This window comes from Pteropus alecto, unplaced genomic scaffold, assembly GCF_000325575.1.
Source record: "Pteropus alecto unplaced genomic scaffold, ASM32557v1 scaffold100, whole genome shotgun sequence".
NCBI classification, from domain to species: Eukaryota; Metazoa; Chordata; class Mammalia; order Chiroptera; family Pteropodidae; genus Pteropus; species Pteropus alecto.
This window is the reverse complement of record NW_006430723.1, coordinates 3856688-3873852: the sequence shown is the minus strand read 5'-3', so window position 1 is coordinate 3873852 and position 17165 is coordinate 3856688.

The following is a 17165-nucleotide window of genomic DNA, read 5'->3' as shown; positions in this document are numbered from 1 at the left end:
ACAAAATGATGTTTAATTCTGTATCCATGTCTTTATCTAGGTCTGAAATGATCTACTCAATAAACCTTGAAGACTAGCTCTTATCACCTTAGCCTCTCCTACAGTACGGAAAGTTCTAGGATGACCCCAAGATTCCTGTCTTCTGGTGGACAAGCCTTTATAATTCCCTCTTTTTGAATGTGGGCAGGCCCTGTGAATATGATGAGATTATCAATAGTATGATTAAGCTGAATTTTATAAGACTCTATTTTAGCAGATTCGAAAAGAGATATTCCTTGCTTTCAAGAAGTTAGTTTTTATTCTGTGAAAGGACCATGTTGCTAGGACTTGAAGCTACCTACAGGTGCTGTGAGAGATCTCGGCAGGCAGCTGGGAAAAAAAGAGAGACATCATTCTTACCACAGAGGAAATGAATTCTGCTAACAACCTAACTGAGTTGCAAAAAGAGCTCAGGGCTGCAGATGAGATTGACGATCTTGATGATGATACAGATCACTGATGCCTCGATTTCAACCTGAGCAGAGGAAATATCTAAGCTATGCCCAAATGCTAAACCTACAAAAACTTTTAAAATAATAATAATAAATAGATGTTGTTTTAAGCCTTTAAATTTGTGGTTACTTTTTACACAACAATAAAAGAAAATCTAATATACTTCTCAAATGTCAGTTTATTGTATAGTTCTTTTCTGTTGCCTCAATCTGAAGTAGTTAATCCCACATAATCAAATCACTATTTATTATGCTGCCTTGTTTATTTTCCTCATAGAATATATCAACATCTGAAATTATATATTTTCTGGTTGAACAATAAAAAATCTAACAATAGCTAATAAAAATTGCATTCTCATAATGTATCAGTACTTGTGCTCTATTCACTTAAGTTTCATTCTAATCTCATGAAGAAACCATGATGATTCATATTTTACAGGAATTATTCTGAGACATCGATATGTTAAATAATTATTTCAAGATCACATAATTATCAAATGAAATGATTTGGATTTAAATCCAAGTTTTTCTCATTTGGTATCTACTATATTATTCTGCCTTAAATACATATTTTATATTACTTTACCAATTGCGATTTATTACTTTAGTCTTCTTATTGAAAATTCTAGCATTTTCCGCCCTCCCTCCAAAAAAAAGATAACAAATTTATGATCTCTTGTAGAGGCAAGTATTTATTTTCAGTCCTTCATGACAAAATATACTTTTCCTTCTCACATAATGATTGAAATACCCAAAAATATATATTTTTTTTATGAAAAATAGTTGACATTAAACTATTAAAGCAATAAAAACCAGATAATCCAGAGATTTTAACACTATGAAAATCAGCCACAAAATTGTTATATTATAGTGGTGTCTCAAAGGGCTTTATTAGATACTTACATGAAATAGCAACTAAAACATGGGTAGAAACAAACTGTAATCTGTTGTACACATAAATTTTTTTATTATGAAGTAATTTATGTTTATGGTGAAAAATTTAGACAATGCTGATAAGAAAAAAAAAATCTTAAACTCACAGATAATCTCACCAATTAAAAGATAGCAATTAAAAGATGGCAATTGTAAACAATTAGCTATAAGATTTCAATGTTTTTCTATATTTATATTTATAAAAATGAGTTCTATTGCATGTAATTTTTAAAAATTTTTTTCAATTAAGAATATACTGCAAATATCTATTCTTTACATATTGAACTATGTTAATATACTAATAACTATATTTTTGTTATTGAATTCAGAAGAGTTTTTCAGTAGTATCATTAATTAAAATGTTCATGTGAATCAAAATTTTTGTAGATAAAAACATGGGCATGTAGTTTATTGTTCCTGTATGATAAATTCCTAAGTGTGAAATTGGTGTATCAAAAGAAACGTAACCACCACACACAATATATATATATATACACACACACATACTGAAATATTCTATGTAATTTTTGTATCAATTTATACATCCATAGGTTGAATATAAGTATGATTGCTGTCTTCCATATTGGATAATGACATTTTCAACATCTCTACCATTATTAATCACTCACTTGTTTAAACTGCATATGTTAACTTATTATTTTAAAAATGTTTATTGCTTTTTTTCATCTGATTATTCCCCTCCTCAGGGCTATTTTTCTTTCTTCATGATATTTACATGCTTTTGATACATTGAGGATTTTTTTTCTCTAAAATATAGTTCTAAAAACATTTCCTAGTCAACCTTTATCCTTTAAGGCCAGATGTTAAAATGAAAATATTTTATTACTAAGAAGGGTGTAACAGAATGGATTGCAATTAGGAAATCATTCAAATAATGTAATATATTGAATATCAAAGGAATAACACAAGCAATAATATGAGCTGATATCTAGTTCTTTTGTAGAAATTATCTTTTACCCCATCCATCTCCTCCCCCTATCTTGCTGTTAATATAAAAACTTTTTCTTTCTGAGGTGAATCTCTCCCTGAGCTCTAGGTCCCATCTCTTTTTGCCTTCCCATGATCTTTGCCCATTTTATTTGTGCTTTTCCTTCCTATAATTACAAGCTATCCATATCTATTGACTTTATCATTATGTTTATATTAAGTTCTACAAAAGACGAATTAATCTATGGGAAAGAAAATACAAGAGCACTGATTGTACACTTGAGGATAGGGAGGGTTTATGGATTGACTGGCAAAATACATGAGGGAACTAAGCAGTCCAGCTTTTGGCCCAAATTCTATGTGTGATCATCTAGGCCCAACAACAGGGCATGGCAAGGCTTTATCTGGCAGGCCTTACAAGGGAAAGCTGCCCTTCCCACATCAGATTTGCTGCACAGCCAGTACATTGCAGTCTTTGAGAGGAGTTACAGTCAAGGATTCAAGTTCTCATGGTAGCCTTGCCTTTACATATCTGAATTCGTAGACTAAGAGTCTTCATTTGTAGGCACCTTGATCTGGGGCTTTCCTCATTTACCTTTGCAAAGACCTCTTTATAGAGGGAGAAGAGGAGGGAGGGGAAACATAAAGATACTTTACTGTTTTAGTGCTGGGTTCTTTTCCACTTCTAACTCTTCTCCACTTCTCTCCCCTCAGCTCCAGAGTTCATAAAACTGTGAGACACTTTTAGAAAATACAGTATGACTAACTGTATGGAAATAAACTGCCACATCTGGGCAAAGGTACTAAGGTGCTACCAATAGGAACAGGACGTCACAAGAAAGATGTCTCTCTCTCCTACTTCAGCTTTTCAGTCTCCTTTCTGGGTACTCTATTGAAAGAACCTGTGGGAAGCAGCCGATGATGTTGAAATGTGGTTTACAGAATTCCAAGCCCATAATTGCAAAACATAGTATAGAGAAGAAGAACCAAAGCTAAGAGGCAATTATTTAATAATAGGCATACCATTTGATTGTTACCATGACATTTACCACTTTAAGCTTCAATTTTATTATCTTCTATTTTATATGATGATTCATATATGTATATATGTGTGTGCGCATATGCACATATAGACACACAAAACTTATGTCAGGTTAATAAATTTATATAATGCAAAATGTGGGGGAAAATGGTCAGGAAATTCTAATTAGAAAAACACTTTATCTGTAATGTTTATAATAGATGTTAGAATCATTGTACTTTTTGCTTCTATGTAACTCAGTTTTATTTTTATTTTTTTTGAGGGGGGTTCTAAATAAAATATTCTTAGTTTGTGTTGTGCTTATACTACTAGAGTATAGTAACCAGAAGATATAAATCAACAATGAGACTTACATAAAATATGGTCTGATCATACATAATATCCAAAACTATAACGTTTCTGAAAAATCTTGAAATTTGCCAATACATATATATATTCTTGGGCTACATTTATGTTTACTTTTTGGAAAATAAACCATTCATATGAATTAGGGAAGAAGGCTTAGTAATCTAATGACATATCACAAAATAATTCTGAATATTAGTTAATTTGTGTGTGTGCATGTATGCAAATAATGCTGCCTATAACAGTATCTGGCATTGCAGTTTCTTCAATGTTTATATAGGAAATATTATAAATGCATATTTATATATTAAAAGTACATCGTGATGCATTAAAACAATATAATAAATATCCTTTCAATCCCTAATTCAAAGACTTCTAGGTCAATTAACACTGGGTAACCAATAACTAACTGCCAGTCATTGAGCTAAGAACCTTGCATATAATTTCTCATAAATCTCCAAAGATCACATTACTAGTTTGTGGCAGGGACAGAATTCAAATTTAAGTTTATTTGCCTCTAGAGATACAGTTCTTAACAATTTATCCCACTTTCCTGCATCAATGTCACCTTAGCACATGCTAAACTTGGAGCTGTGGTATCTAGTCAGTAGTTAAGAATGATATTTTTTGTTTTGTTTTTGGTGTCTTATGATCATCTAACCTGGGTATAAGGTTAGTCAATGGCTGAGTCTCCAAATATATATATGTGTGGTATAGGTTAATGGTGCTGCGCTTTTCTTCCACAGCCTCCAAAAACTATCTTTCAGAAAATGTATTATAAAAGACCTCATTATTACATGAAATCAATTAGAATGCCAAGATAAGAGAAAAACTAATCTAAAAGATTAGCCTCCAATCTTGTTTGCATTTTGTGAATATTACAGTGTAAAAAATGGTACAGCATGGAACATTTTCTGTGCACAGGGCAGGGACTTTTCCTTTCATACATCCTTCTTAACTTTCTGCAGTAATTTCACTAGGCTAGCATCTACCTTGTGCACAGAGCAAGCAAGAACAATAGATTTATTGTTGTGAAGAACTCTGACTCGAATTTCATTTTTATTCCACTTCGCAAATAGATATCAGAGTCACTAACTCAAAGAATAGTGGAAAGAAAAGATATATATGTGTAACTTTCTTGCTATTTTTTTCCCTTCTCTTTTATTGCTTGCTCTTCCTACCTCTACATATCTGTGTGTGAATATAAACAGCATACACACAGAGAGACACCAAACTTCTTGCTTATCATAATTATATGTAGCATGATGCCTTAGTTTCCTCGTGCTGACATAACAGAATACTACACTGGGTGGTTAAAAAAAAAAAAAAAAAGAAAGAAAGAAATTTATCTTGTCATATCTCTGGAGGCTAGATGTACAAGATCAAGGTACCAGATGCACAAGATTAAGGTGCCAGAATGATTGGCTCCTGGTAAAATATCTCTTTTTGGCTTGTAAATGGCCACCTCCTTTCTGTGTCCTCATATGATGGGGAGAAAGAGAAAGAACAAGCTCTTTGGTGTCACTTCTCGTAAGGGTACTAATCCTATTGTGAGGACCTTACTTTCATGAGTTCATCTAAACTCAATTATTTCCCAAAGATCCCATCTCCAAAAGTCATCACATTTGAGGTTACAGTTTTAATATGTGAGTTTTAGAGAGTTGAAATTCAGTTTATAGCACATATAGTGTTATTTTTAAGTTGTCTTATTAAAATAACTAAGGTAACTTACATTATTCCTTTATCAAGTTATCTTTCTGAGTTACTCTTTTTAATAGAACATACATTTTAACAGAATTCAGCCTATCTATATTATTTCTATATTATCTAACAGATACTGCATCTGAATTTTACTTAGAGTATATGCTTCCATTATTACATATAGTCTTAAAACATGGATTTATTTGTTTCTGTCTGAATATCTCACAGACAAAAACAGATGTGGCTTAATTCTCATATAAATAGCCAAGTCTTGCTTTGTCTAATTTTATATATTCAAGTGAAATGCTGCAAAACCAGAATTAATTTCCCAGGGGCATTTTCAAATTTATAAAATACATGCAAAATCACAAAAAATATAGAGATTGCTCAGTAAAGACTTTATGATTACTGCCTGTGTTGCTCCTTCATTATTTCTCACTCCCATGGAAGAATAGTTGGAATTAAAACAGTTAATTTTTTTTATGAACACTTTTTGTACTGTTATTTATCTCATTTTATCTCATTTATTTTATTTAATACATAGTGACCATTATTATTTTAATCTTGGTTTTAAACTTTAAATTCCATTTAGAAAAATGGAGATTTTTCTTTATTGTTGAATTTCATACAGATATAAGTTATATGCTATAGAAGATTCATATACTTTAAGAAGGTATAACACACACACACACACACACACACACACACACACACACATACACACACACACAAAGTAACAATTCTGGGTCATTTGTTTAATTAGCCAAGACTCTAGGACTGTCTCCAAAAAATTGGAGGTAAAACCCAAATGTAATGCACTATGCCAAAGTGTTCATGTTTAAGATAAGAAAGTCTTTCTTTTTGATGTTTCCGAAGATCAGAATTGCTTGATTAAAACTCTGATTACCTTATAGAATGCACGAATTGGTGAAAATATTTGGAAAAAAGTATTTTTGGTAAAAGACTTCATTCAAAATACACAAAAATCTCTCAAAAATCAATAATAAGAAAACAAACACCCTGATTAAAAAATTAGCAAATGATATGAACTGATACCTGACCCCAAAATATGTATATATAGATGGCAAACAAACATATGAAAAGATGCACAGTACCCTATATCATTAGAGAATTTCAATTAAAACAACAATGAGCTACACTTACATATCTATTAGCATGGCTAAACTCCAAAAAAACTGACAATACCAAATGCTGATGAAGATGTGGAGCAACAAGAACTTTTATTTATAGCCAGTAGGAATGTAAACAATACAGTCACTTTAGAAAACAGTTTGTCACTTTCCTACGTGATATAGCAATGATGCTCCTAGGTATTTACTCAAATAAGTTGAAAAGTTATGTCCATGCAAAAATTTGCAGCTTTATTCATACTTGTCAAAAATTGAAAGCTAAAAAGATGTCCATCAAAGTTCAATTGATAAACAAACCAGTACATTCATACAGTGAAAAATTCATTGATAAAAACAAATGAGCTATCTGTCAGGCACCAACAGAAATGCTGGCAAATGCCACTGTTTGTTTGTTGAGACTTCTCCTCCACACAGCCTTGCAGGCTCAGGTGAGCACCAAATCTGAGCTCTTCATTAACCTGGCTAACACTTCTCTCACTCATCCTGATGATTCTCTGAGCCTAACCATTCAATTCATATGCCAGCCAAACTTCATTCAAAGGCTAATCCATATAAGCAGTTGGCCTGGTCCTGTGCTGTGGATTTTTTGAAAACCTCTCAAAGGTCTATAAACCCCAAACAAGTAGTGGTTGGCCTTGGCATGCCCTGTATCTCTTGCCAAGTGGCCCCAAGTCCAGCAATAGTGTTAGCCGACCTCAATTCTCAACATAACCTCATTTGGGTGCCTCTAAGCCCCGAACAGGCAGCTACCAAATGAAGATCACTTTATAGCTTCTACCAGTTGGCCCCTGGTTGGCCTCAAGGAGTGGCTGACCTTGGCCTACACTAGAGCCTCTCCCAAAAGTCCCTAGAGACAAAATTCCTGGTGGCCTGCTTCAGTGAATACCAGAACACCACTAAATTAGTGCCACAAACAATACACCCAAAAAGTGAACTCAGCAGAGCCTTGCTGAAGTGAACCTCACTCCTTTGGGTCAGACCCCACACAATAGATTGTTCACTGAAGTCACAGCTAGTCCTTACAGCCAGTCATCCTGAGGGTCAGTCCCACTTGCTGATGTGCCAACAGCAATCAAGGCTCAACTACAACAGTAGAGCACACACAGCCCACATAAGGAACACTCCTGGAGCACCTGGCTCCCAATGATGCAGGGGGACTGCATCATTGAGTCCTACAGCACATCTACTACATAAGGCCACCTAACCAAGACTGGGTGACATAGCAAATCTACTTAATATATAGAAATAAACACAGGGTGTCAGCCAAAATGAAGAGACAAGGAAACATGATAGAAGAGAACAACACTCCAGAAAAAGAACTAAACAAAATGGAGACGAGCAATTTATCAGACTCAGAGATCAGAACACTGGTTATAAGGACACACAGTGAACTTAGAGGAAGAATAGATGATCTCACTGAGAATTTTAACAAAGAGACAGGAAACATAGAAAAGGAGATAGAAAACTTAAAAATGAACCAATCAGAAATAAAGACTAGAATCACTGAAATGAAGGATACATTAAATGGAATCAACAGCAAATTAGATGAAACTATCTGGAAGACAAGATAGCGAAAAACACTCAAATGAAACAGGAAAAAGAAAAAAATAATTAAAAATAAATGAGAATCGTTTAAGGGACCTCTGGGACTGTTGTAGCTGCCAGCCCCCGATAGACACATGGACCACCAGAAACCAGTGACTTATAGGAAACACACTTTATTCAGCCAGCTGGGTCTGCCACGGTTACGCAGACCCCAAATTAAGCAGCCTCGAAATGTAGAGGTACAGGGTTTTTAAACCCTAAATCCCATTCCTCATTCTGTCTGAACACGAAGGTCTATTTTTCTTCTATTTACTAACTGTCAACCCACAGGTCGGTTGTGCAAGAGGGGGTACAGAAGCAGAAAGCTTATTGTCAGAATGTTATGTTCCCATGGATGATAACCTATGTGCCCATGAGCGATAGCCAAGCAGTAATTTTTCCAGCCAGCACAGGACAACATTAAGCATACCAATATTTGCATCATAGGAGTACCAGGAAGAGGAGAGAGAGAGCAAGGAACTGAAAACTTATTTGAAAAAATAATGACAGAAAACTTTCCTAACCTGGTGAAGAAAATAGACATACAAGTCCAGAAAATACAGAGTCCCAAACAAGTTGAACTCAAAGAGGTCCACACCAAGACACACCATAATTAAAATGCCAACGAGAGAATGTTAAAAGCAGCAAGAAAAAAGCCATTAGTTACCTACAAGAGAGCTCTCACAAGACCGAGAGCTGGTTTTGTCCAGATAATGGCATTGTGACTCACTTGCCTTCCCCTACCTCCACCCCACCCCCACCCCCACCTCATCCTTATTCTCTGCATGCCTGCTCCTTTAATCATTAAGCCTTAGGACACAAGATTAACTGAGCCTCTGGTCTGCAATTATGAGGACAATAAATTTTGGTAGGACTTTAGACTAAGGATAACATCTTGGCTTTAGATGTGTTTCAGCCCAAGGCCATTTGAGGCAAAACTACAACCACCAGACAAAGAACCAGGATGGCACCAGGCTGATTTCCAGAACCAAACACACCAATCAATTACCTCATCCCCGTTTAGTTGTCCAATTAGTAGCACCCAGAACCCCAAATTAGTTTCCATGACTCCTGATTTTTCTCTATATAATCTGTACTCCCAAGATAGTCAGGGGGTCAGGCCTTTTAGTGCTAACTTGCCTGTTTCTCTGAGACTTGAAACTCTCTGATAATGAATGCTTATTCTCTCTAGCCCAACTCCTGTGTTGGTTTTACAGCTGGGGCAGGCAGCATGAGTCTTGGACTCATTTGTCCTCCAGTTTCACTATGGGTTTTGGAGAAATGAAAAGACATTAATAGGCAAAGCATTAGGTATCTTTAAAAAGTGAATTTATTCTGTATGATACTGTAATGGTGAATACATGGCATTGTGCCCTTGTCAAAATCTGCAAAAATATACAACACAAAGAGCAAACCTATTATAAACTATGAACTTCAATTAACAATACTAGATCAGTATTGTCTTGTCAATTGTAACAAATGTGTTACACTGATATAAGATGTTCATAATAGGGGAAACTGTGAGCAGGATTGAAAAAGAGGATTTAGGAAATTTCTCTACTTTCTGCTCATTTTTTTGTACACCTAAAACTATTCTAAAAATAAAGTGATTAACTAAAAAGAAAGTGATTCCCACTTGTCCCCTCAACTTCGAATAGTAAAAATACTTATATATAATTATTTAAGGTTCTTAAATACCAGGAAAAAAGTAAAATACTTACATATAATTATTTAAAATTGTTAAATACCAGAAAATTAGCAAACTGGAGGAAGGACTACACTGAGCAAACAAATTAATTCCTGCAGATCCAATGTTAATTCAGAAACCAAAAAATATGAGAAACGTACAAAACATAAGAAAATTTAATAGTTATTTAAAACTTTCTGTAAACTACAGTTAAGCGTAATATACTTAGGACAAAATAAGAGAATAATTTCCTATAACCTAAATCATTATGTAGTATCCCTTGACCAAATCACAATGCAAAAGTTTAAGGAGACAAAAACTGTAAAATAAAAGTAAAAAAACAAGAAAAAATGGATTCCAGACATCCAGTTACTATCTATCGTGAGTATAAAAGAAAAAAAATCTAAGTCACAAACAACTTAGCAAAACTTATATTGCATTATTTTGTTAAATATAGCAGGTTAAAGATACAATTTTTTAACTTAAGTTTTTGACTAGATAATTATAAAAATTTATAAAGATAATATGTATATAGAGTAAACAAGGTGAACCTACTCAACAGTTAGAGGGAATTATGAACCAACATGTAGAAGAGATTAGAGAAGAAATGGATAATACGCCATAGATGATAGACAGATAGATGATAGATGATAGATAGATGATAGCTAGAAGATAGATACATAGATATAGATAGATAGATAGATAGAGATAGATAGATAGATAGATAGATAGATAGATAGATAGATAGATAGATAGATAGATAGATAGATGATAGATAGATAGATAGATGATAGACAGTAGATAGATGACAGATGATAAATTAGAGTAGAAAGTAGATTATAGAGTAGAAAGTAGGTAATAATTGTTGGATAATATCTGGGCAATAGCTAACATAAGTTAGCAAAAGGAGAACACTTTAAAATTTAAAAAAGCTTAAAAATATTGCAGTAGTAAGAAGCAAACAGGCTCAAGAGGTCTTTTTATAAAATGAGACTATTAAACACATATTATTGGCTAAGGACAATTCGCTAACTATGTGGAACAGATTGAATATATAAAAGAGAAAGTGTGTGTTCTCTAGAGGAAGTTCTTAAGCCTTATGGTAAGGAGAGCAACAATAGTTTAATTTAGGAGGAGAAAGGTCAATTATTTAAACTTATGAAACTAGATAAACAAAGCTTGTACTTATGGTGATGTTTCTAAATGTGTGAAAGATATCAGAATTTGTGGGAAATTATACAAAATTGCTCCAGTTATCCTGCAAAGGAAGGACACTGCACAGTTATTTTTTGGAAGTATAGTTGGGATTTCTATTATTGCTCTTTGCTTTTGGAATAGTGTTTGAGAAATCAGTGAAAAAGGGGATAGAGGTGAAATGATGAACACATAGTTCTGAGGACACCGTCTAGTTTGAAAATCAGAAATTTTAGTGGTGAACATCTAGATAAATGGTTTTCTCCAATTGCACTTAGTAATGCATGTGTAAGATTATAACAGTTACCTACATTTTTATTATTTTTTTTTTCTTTTTCTGGGTCTTTGTAGCTGAAGTAAGACATGGAAGGTAACTAGGGTGCTGGTGAAACAGCGTGTAAGTGTTAAACATAGATACAGATGAAACAATTGCTTAGCTCATCTATATTCTGAGAAACATTGAAGGATCACTGGAGCATAATTCTATGAGTTCTACAATCTGTGAATGGGAGTGAGGAGATAAAAAGTTATGAGGTTGCGGCTAAATATGATACCACTGGATTTTAATATTTATATGGTGAATGAGCCTTTGGGGAAAAGAATATCTAGGTTAGTGTTTACCAAACGTTATTGGGAGAACTACCTGAATCAACATTGCTTGGAGGTTTTATAACTATTCAGGTTCTAGGATCTCAATTCCAGACAATAGAAACTCTGAGAGTGCCACCTGGAGTCACCACTGTTAACGTAAAACAGATACTTGTTTATAAACTAAAGTTGAAAAATCACTGATAAAAGTTATGACCAGTAAGAGCACAGGAGATGTTAAGGTGAAGTTAAATAGAGTTTGAATATTATAAACCAGGGAGGGTAAGATTCTAAAACAGTGAAATCTTTGACATTAATGATAAATGTTTAAATAAAGAGGAAAAATAAAAGAACAAATAATTATCTTAATCCATCAAATAGGTGGATGCGGCTACACTTTAGTATGACTTTCCTTGCTAGTTTTTTTATTATCTGAATTAGGTGATATGACTGGATTAAATAATCCATGTGAATAGAAAGTTGGGAACCGATGAATCAGAAATCAAAAATAAAACCTCAAATACAAGAGCAGTCACTGGTTCATTCAATATGCCTTGATCAGATTATGTATGTTAAGTTAATGATTAATGTCACCAAGCTTTGATATATATGAAAGTTTGATATTCTAGAATACCCAAAATATCTTAATTCATCATTCCAGCACTATTATCATTGTCCTATCCCCATCTCAAGGAAATCAGCTGATAATATGAAAAGCTTGGCATGGTCTTGAACTTTTACTTAAAGGAAGTGAGATAAATACTCAGGAAAAATGATATTGAGGATTTGAAATTCTGGAGCAACATAGCTGGTAACAGAAAGGCTGGGATTAGTCACCACCATGAACATCGAATTTAAGGCATTCTGAATATCACATGACAAAATCTAGATTTATTTTCCTACTCCTTTTATGAGGAAGTTTGTTATATGATTCCTTTCCTATAAGAGTTGGATTGGAAATATGTGAGACTAAAATTTGAGTTTGGCAGCCTTCCTTCATGAGGAAGGGCTACTGGAATTCAGAGACAGATCCATTTAACTTTCAAATGAAGCACCAAGCTCTATGAGCATGACTTTTCATTTTCAAATCATTCTGGTGTGGAAGGAAGTGCATCCACTCTGGAAGCAGTTTTGCATAAAGGAAACACGTAGCAGTTTGATTATGTGGAACAGAGGAGAATAGCTATTTATAAGGAATTTAACCAAACAGAAAATAGTCAAAATCACAAGTTTAGGGAACTCAAAGGCATTGGATAGTATGTAATAAAAAGTTATGATTAAATATTAATGCCAGCTTTAGAGAACTTTTCTTTCTTTTATTCCTCATGTTGTAACTCCTCAATATTGGAGCTCTTCAGACAGAAAGCAAAAAATAGGTTGAAATAACTCATTAATTGATATCATTCCAATGTGCACCAAAATTTCAGATTACATTAGACTCCAATAAAAAAAAAAAGCGTGTGTATGTGTATGTGTGTGTGAGAGAGAGAGACAGAGAGACAGAGACAGAGAGAGACAGAGAGAGACCAACAAAGACAGACACAGACACAGACACAGACACAGACACAGACACAGACACAGACACAGACACAGACACAGACAGGCAGACACAGACACAGACACAGACACAGACACAGACACAGGCAGACACAGACACAGAAACAGAAATAGGGAAGGACAGAATATATGTGAGTGTGTGTGGTATATAGTATTACATGTGCAAAGTCTACAACTTCATGTGCTATTGTGTATCTTGCTGATGGGTTTATGGAAATATCGGAGGTCAGGCGGGCACTGAATTAAATTTTCTCAAGCTATTTCAGATCCTGAAATATTTTCAATATGTGGAAGATCCCTGACATATTTATTTTTTGAAGCAGGAGTGAGATGTATTATTGCAGCTGTAAAGAGTAACGGTGGCCTTTGCTGTGTACAGAAATATGGAGTAATTAAAAATAACCACAATTGCTTTAATAACTTTAAGTTTACTAAGATATTCTTTGATTCAGAGATAATAAAGACAGACAAATGTATGTAGTAATTTGTATAAAAATAAGGTGAAATATAGAAAAAATGCTACTGTTAATATTAACTACTATGTAGTTGTTAACCTAAGTATATTCGCTACTAATTTTATTAATCCAATCCAAGTAATTCAATCAAACAAATGGATCTTGAGCTATAATGTTAATGTATAAAATATTCAGCACAATATTTTGAATGTTGTTAGATATAACCATAGACTTTTGGTATTATTAAAATAACTTGATAGCTCTTGACACTAATACCACCAAAACCTACCTAAATCAGGGTTTTTAGTTACCTGGAAGACATTGCATATCTGTACTGATCGACAAGTACTAGTGGATAAAATCCTGTTGCAATGAGCCCACTTTAATGCTACTACCACTCGGACACCCAGCTGGTCCCCTAGAAATCTCTTTGGTGAAACAACTAAGGAATTAATTTCCTGGCATAGCTGGCTTGTGTAGGATCCTGCTCCAGCTGTCAGGCCAGCATCTATTATGCTGGGTTAGTACCACACCAAATGTTAAAAACTTTGAATATTGCCTCTGTTGTAAACTACCATCATTTGAACTGATAAAAATATTATGTGATATAGCCGCAAAGGGCATGAGAAAAGAAAGCAGAGGAATACTATTTCCCCTACCATCTTGATGCTCAAACTCAGTTTTAGGAAATCGAAGTGAATTATACGCAGCAATGTGGTTTTGATAAACTAATTTGGGCTGTCTTTACATCAAAACAACACACTTGACAATGGCAGGAAAGTACATTAAATAAGAGTAAGGAAAAAAAAAAAAACCTCAGGATTTAGCATTTGTTCAAGTGCCTAGTGATAATCTGGCTTAGGTTGCTAGACTACTGCTGGTTAGGGTCTCCCTGCTAGCTCTCAGACAGGAAGAGGGAAAATGGGGGAAATGGGGTCACCATACAGGGGGCCAAGCCTTGGGACCCATTACCACTTAGACAGCATATGTGCAGAACAGAAAGGGGAAATCTGAAATCTGAAAGCATGCCTGGATTTCATCTCGTGACCTAGGCTGTAGCTTACAGCAGCAAAATCATATCGAAAGAAGAGAAGGGGAGACAGAGAGAGAGAGAGAGAGATAGAGAGAGAGAGAGAGAGCGCGCTCCAAGCACATCGGATTCATCACACTATGATTCTTCCAACAGGTAAATCACCATCCTGCAATATATCACACAGCTTAATGTTAATACAAGTCAAGCTTTCTTAATGAGTTAAGAATTTGACTTTATCCATGCCTCCAAATATCATAGAGATAATAGACACAGCATTTTTGTGTATGTTTCTGATATTTTGCACATTATACTTTAAAATTCTTTTTTTGAGAAAATATTGACAGTGACAAGGTAGGAACTATAGAAAAAGGAGAAAGGTTGATTGCTAAGGCAGGACTTCACAAAGTGAAAACTTGAAGGTTAGAATCTGATCCTTAGGTTTAGACAGCTGATTTTTTTCCCATGAGTATTTTTTCTAGTTTTCAGAAGAACTAATATATAAACTAGAATTTCCTCTTTCCCATCGAGAATCAGAGCAAGGAAAGTTACCTGGGGGCTCTTGATGGGAACAAGCTATGGGGCCTGTAGTATCCAGCACTTCTATAAAATGTATTTCCCATCCAGTTTAAAACATTAACTTTTCTTTGTCTGAGCATAAGACCCTCTGGAGAGATCTCAAAACACACTGATAGATAGATACACTAAAAAAATCTCACTTTATTTAACTGATTTTATTACTTATAAAGTTACCTACAACTTCTTTTAATTTTAGCCAGGTTTCAGATTACCTAGTAGTTGTCTTGCTTAGATTTAGGTATATTGTCAGCCATCTATTTGCAGAAAATGTATTGGGATAAATCATTTCCACAGAGAATAAATTATATTCATTAGGTATTGATTTTTGAAGCTTATCTCTCAAATAGCCATTTTATAATCAAGCTCTGAAGGAAAGTTATTCTAACCCTATATATTCCAAAAGCATTATTGAACCATTGATTCCATACAAATCTAGATAATATGCAGAGATTTTACTTGAAATTTTTATGTTATTTGATTTGTCTTATCCTGATCAATTTGTCCTGCTCACTTGTATCATGTATTTATACCACCCATTATTTCTTCTAGGTTCCCCCACCTATAGATTTCTTGGCCACATTTTATCATTAATTTAAGGTTTTGCCACCTGACTCATGGTTTTTCTCTTCATCTCAACTCCAATACTCTATCATACAATATGATTTTAACATCCAGACATCCAACATGTGAACTTCTAGTTCCTTAACATTCTCAACTTCTGATACCTCCACACTGATGCTATTGCAGCCACTTGTTTCCATACTTTCCTAGAATTGCTGCAGTTCTGAACTCTTGAATTCAAGTATCCTATTCTTTCATCCCAGTCTTTCTCAGCTCTCCCATATGTCTGCCCACTGCAGCTCTCTTGCCATCGTACCAAGACCTGCAGTCTTATTACTTCTCTCATACTTCCACATTGAGTAGTCTCCTCCCCAAATTCCCACTGCTGTATTTTCTATTGTTCTTTTTTAAAATTTAATGGCATATTATTTTAATCATTCTCTTCCCAACAGCCTTGATTTTTTTTTTCTTATTTGCATTTCTATCACATATTGCCAATAAATCTGCAATTTTGCAAAAGTCTAAATATTGATTTCTCACCTTTTCTATCCAGACTTTAAAAACTGCTGGCGAAAACCACTTCTTAGGTATACTTGTGAAATCATGTTGCCTATGAGTCATTCTATATTTGAGTGGTCACAGTAACCATTCAAAATACTCTTTAATTTCCTCAAATTACCTATTTTACTATATCTACACTTTTTTCAGGGCAATATGACAGAGAAATAGAAGTTACTTCCAAAGAACATTATTAACTTTTGATGACCACCCTGTATTGGAATTTTATCTCCTGGTGACACCACTATAATAGCTTATCTATGAACTCACCTAACCCATCAATATTTAAGCATGTTTGAGAGTCTTACACATTTAAAACTCTATTTCTTAACTCCATGTTTTCCCTCAAGATAATAAGCAAAACAAAACAAAACCACTTATGTTTTCAATCTTTTCATAAATACACTGTCTGACACAGTTTTATATACCTGTTGTCTCTGAGTTTTACTTTCCCTGCACTCCTACAATTAGACATACGAGCTGCCACTCCATAAAAACATTTTCCTAAGTCACAAAATGTTCATATGCTATTGATTTCAATGAATACTTCTTAGAATTGATCATACTTGACCTCTTTAAAAAATTTGACCATGTAGACTGCACAGTAATGGTTCAATTGTATTTTGCTCTTAATGTCTAAAGAGTTATACCTTTATTACTCTCCTAATATTCTGAAAACTATTTCTCAGAATCCTTGTTAGGTTCTCTTCTGTTACCTATTGTTTAAATATGGATAATATATTTTTATTTCCCAAGTTTTT